Source organism: Taurulus bubalis, assembly GCF_910589615.1.
Source record: "Taurulus bubalis genome assembly, chromosome: 3".
Classification (NCBI taxonomy): Eukaryota; Metazoa; Chordata; class Actinopteri; order Perciformes; family Cottidae; genus Taurulus; species Taurulus bubalis.
Genome location: NC_136591.1, coordinates 1,718,939 through 1,723,938, shown reverse-complemented (window position 1 = coordinate 1,723,938; position 5,000 = coordinate 1,718,939). Strand labels below are relative to the sequence as shown.

Sequence of the window (5,000 nt, the reverse complement as noted above, 5' to 3'; positions counted from 1 at the left end):
TGTAAATCCGATGCTGTTTGGTCTATTTGGTTTCGCCAGTAGGTGGCGCTATGACAATTTGAACATATACTGTGCATCATGTTTCTCTGAGTGAAATGTAGACCAGGTCATTTAAATTGCATGTAAATCAAATGCTGTTTGGCTGATTTAGTTTCGCCAGTAGGTGGTGCTGGGGCTGTGCGTTAAATTTTTTCAAGTCAAAAAAACATTCTGGGCGCTTGTAGGGGGCGCTAGAGAGTCATTTTTTGGAACTTTTTTTTCCGGCTTTAATAGATGTCTATTTTTACCAGGCCTGCAGTTCGGCGATGTACATTTATACATGTGAAACCATGACTTCTTACCCCTGACACATAGCTCAAGGCAAAGTAGCTCTGCCCACTTTGCCTTGAGCTAAAGCTGTGAAAATGAAATGTTACTGCCTGCTGAAGAGTGACAACAGTCTACGGCAATGCGTCACTTAAATTTATACTGTATGGAACTGGTAAACTGCACAGCACTATTTGATGCCCGGCCTGGTTCCCACAACCACCTGAACGGTGGGAAAAGAGGTGCAGACCGGGCTGTATTGAAAAGCTCCGTCAGTGGAAAGAGAGAGGGAGATAGAGGGGGGGGGGGAGGGAATAGAGAGAGAGAGAGGGAGAGAGAACAGAAGCAAAGAACTGTCTCACCAGACCTTCCACCACCTGTCATCCCCCCCTCTCTCTGTCTATTCCCCTTTCTCTCTCTCCCCCCCCCCCTGTCAGATGGTCTCGTCAACACTGCATTGATGGGCATCTGAGGGACGTCGTGAATCGGTGGAGCAAACAGACGTGTGAAGGAGAAGCTTCTGTAATGAGACAGCAAAGGTTTCAATGATCGTGTTTCAAAAGACGGACACAACTTCCTGCAGCATTGCTGATCCCCGTTAATCAAATCAACAAAAGGTCTTGAATACTTAAATGTCAGCTAAATGGAGAATTGTATCCCACGAGGTTCCAGGAGCGCTGCACAGTTCGTTGGCTGAGTGCACGCTCTAATGAAGTTTGGCTTCAGTTCTCAGTATCAGAAGCACCCTCCTCCTGTGTGATGAGTGTCCACGAGGACCTCGGCGTTGAAGCAAATGAAGTATGTGAATACACACTGAATATACACTGAATATACACTGAATATACACTGAATACACACTGAATATACACTGAATATACACTGAATACACACTGAATATACACTGAATATATACTGAATATACACTGAATATACACTGAATATACACTCAATATACACTGAATATACACTGAATACACACTGAATATACACTGAATATACACTGTGTGTTTTCTACCCCACTTACTGGAAAACAATAGCCAGCTAAACGTTGCATGGTTTAGCTAAAGTAGCTAAGGTAGCTAAAGCAGCTACACTAGCTGAACGCTAGTGGACATGTGTAACGTCCAGTGTTGTCAACCGTGTTGAGTAGCAAGCGTTAGAGGTGTTAGTGGGTTTGAACCTGAAAGTTAGCTCTTTCCCATGCTACCAGTCTTTATGCTAAGCTAGGAAAACCACTTAGCCAAGAGAGCTGTATCAATCTTTACATGTAACCCCATTTATCAAAATGCTGAACAATTTTGACAACCCATTATCTCTCTCTCTCTCTACCTACCAACCTCCCTCCCTACCTCCATACCTCCCTCCCTACCTATACCTACCTACCTACCTACCTACCTACCTACCTCCCTCCCTCCCTACCTCCCTACCTACCTCCCTACCTACCAACCTCCCTCCCTACCTCCATACCTCCCTCCCTACCTATACCTACCTACCTACCTACCTCCCTCCCTACCTCCCTACCTACCTCCCTACCTACCTCCCTACCTACCTACCTCCCTCCCTACCTCCATACCTCCCTCCCTCCCTCCCTACCTCTATACCTCCCTCCCTCCCTCCCTACCTATATCTACCTACCTACCTCCCTCCCTCCCTATACCTACCTATACCTCCGTCCCTCCCTACCTACCTACCTACCTACCTACCTACCTACCTACCTACCTATCTACCTACCTACCTCCCTCCCTCCCTATCTACCTACCTACCTACCGACCTACCTACCTCTCTCTCTACCTTACAGCTTGTGCAGAGCCTGAGGACTAGTGTTCTAATGAGACAGCCTATGACAAAGAGGCTGTCTCATTACAGTGAGGAGCACATGCTCACCTGGCCACCCTGACAAGGACACACACACACACACACACACACACACACACACACACACACACACACACACACACACAGCGTATACTGTATACGTTAAGGTGTTGCATACTAATCAGACAGCACCTCTATACACTGGAACACACAGCTGCTGCTCCTCTGATGGAAGCACCCGGCTGCAGATCAATGCTCTGCTTCCTGCTGCAGGAGGGAGGGAGGGTGCTCCCTCTCCCTGTGAGGACCCAGGAGGGAGGGTGCTCCCTCTCCCTGTGAGGACGCAGGAGAGAGGGAGGGTGCTCCCTCTCCCTGTGAGGACCCAGGAGGGAGGGTGCTCCCTCTCCCTGTGAGGACCCAGGAGGGAGGGTGCTCCCTCTCCCTGTGAGGACGCAGGAGGGAGGGTGCTCCCTCTCCCTGTGAGGACTTGTACATAATATGGGTTTTGAAAAAGAGTTAATAATTGCATATAAAAATAATATAAACCATAGCTAATGAATTAAATTAAATTAAATGTTGAATCTAAAGCCAAAGTTTAACATTTTAGCATTCCTCTTTCTTGATGAGCGTAAGATACTGAATATGAAGCTGTATCCAGCAGTCGGTTAGCTTAGCTTAGCATAAAGCCAGCTAGCCGGGCTCCGTCCCTCTGTAGCAGAAGCTGCCTCCAGCAGCGCTAAAGGTCACAAATTAAAATGTTGTTATCTGTACAAAACCAAAGTGTCAGAATAACAATGTTTGGTTTTATGGGGAAGTTATTTATTTACCGGACACATTTTTGGTGTGGTCTAGTTGCCAGGCAACCAGCAGATACTCTAATAAAGTGTATGTTTGTGGCCAAGAACTAATATACTGCTGTAAAACCCCCTGAAAGTGGCAAATTGTGGTTTTTAAACCTAAATTGGCGTTTACATTTCTGTGTTCATGCATGAAAGCAATCTTACATTGCTGATAATTTCGGAATTAATATAATACAATTAATATCTTGATTTCCTATAGGATGAGCTGTTATAACAGACACAGCTCATCTCCCTGTGCCATATAGAATATGAGAATATCAGCGTTGGTAAATGTAGTCCATAACCGACATCTTCACGAGTCATTTTGATTCAGTCGGTTTGGTTCTCCGGGTTTCACAGAGATTCATTTAGTGAATCATCTGTTCTCATCCTGAATACCTGCACACACACTAACACACCTGGAGCCTGAGGGGAGCAACGCTGAACGCTCCAAAATTACCAAAAATATGAGAAAAATGGGATCTTTTTGAAAACTATCTGTGCACACACACACACACACACACACACACACACACACACACACACACACACACACACACACACACACCTTGTCGCCACAAAGCGCGTACAGACTCAGTTCCTCTCTGCTTCCTGAACGCAGACACAAAGCGGCGTCTTCACACGCGGAGGATGAATAATAAATGTTTCACGCTCCACAGCGAACAGTTTGTACACCGAGTTCTCTTCCTCCTCTCGTCAGCCACTGCATCACACACACACACACACACACACACACACACACACACACACACACACACACACACACACACACACACACACACACGACCAATCCTTACCAATTTCTCCCACTACAACTCTCCACCATGCATAATATCCGTGCACACACTCTCTCTCTCTCACACACACACACACACACACACACACACACACACACACACACACACACACACACACACACACACACAGAAGTCGTTGCGATGCAGACTCACCCCCCTCTGTCCCCGTCTTCGCTGCTGATGGACCGGTGACTACGGTTACCCCGTCTGGCTGCACGGATACAGGCGCCGGGCAACAGCATCAGCACCAACGCTGCCTCCATGACATCACCTCGGAGACGTCTGATTGGCCCGAGACACGGCCGGCATCGGGGCCTCTCGGCCAATGAGAGCCCAGTGGAAGGATCGGGGGAGGGTCGAGGGCTCTTTGTGCTGCAGGGTGGGCGGCGGGACCGCTGCTTATTACGTGCTGCAGGAGTGTGTGTGTGTGTGTGTGTGTGTGTGTTTGTGAGAGAGAGTGTGTGTGTGCACGGATATTATGCATGGTGGAGAGTTGAGTGAAATAGTGGGAGAAATTGGTGAAGATTGGTCGTGTGTGTGTGTGTGTCTCTCTGTGTGTCTGTGTGTGTGTGTGACTGTTTGTGTGTTTGTGTATGTGTGTGTCTGTGTGTGTGTATGTGTGTGTGTCTGTGTGTGTATGTGTGTGTGTCTGTTTGTGTGTGTGTGTGTCTGTGTCTGTGTGTGTGTCTGTGTGTGTGTGTGTGTGTGTGTGTGTGTGTGTGTGTGTGTGTGTCTCAGCAGGGGTCCCAGCTTAGATGCACGCAGGACTCTAAATTATTTAGAACCCATAACATACAGGAACAAGTAGAGAACCTTCACAGCGAGAAGCTCTTCATGAAATATTGTAATATTGTATAAATGTGTTGAGATCACAAACTCTGCTCTTCTCCTTCTATCAGGACCATTGGATGCTGGAGGTCAGAGGTCGTCAGGAAGTCTTCCACTCTGATAGTCCAGCTTTGCTCAGGTTCCTCCGGCGTTATCTGACTTTGCAGCTGAGTTTGTGCTTAGAATAGAACTTTAAAGCACAACACAGTATGATGATGTAATGGTATGACATCATTCATGTGTCCCAAGCTGCTGGGAATGCCATGGGGTCGATTCCCATTCATTTAGCTGGTTAATGCTGATCTGAGGCCGCTGTCCCTAGAGCCCTGTAAGCCGAACACGATGTGGCCCCTTGGAGCCGCTGCTGCTTCAACCCTCTGGGCTCTGGGGTCAT

General features: G+C 47.5%; 1 protein-coding gene across 1 annotated transcript in view; it reads right to left on the bottom strand.

Moving 5' to 3' along the window:
• Positions 1 to 3,993, bottom strand: part of stmn4 (stathmin-like 4) — a 12,414-nt gene extending 8,421 nt beyond the window's left edge. Inside the window, exon 1 of the mRNA XM_079214919.1 lies at positions 3,932 to 3,993. The gene's annotated coding sequence lies outside the window, so the exon portion shown is untranslated. The remainder of the gene's footprint in view (positions 1 to 3,931) is intronic.
• Positions 3,994 to 5,000: the final 1,007 nt, after the last annotated feature.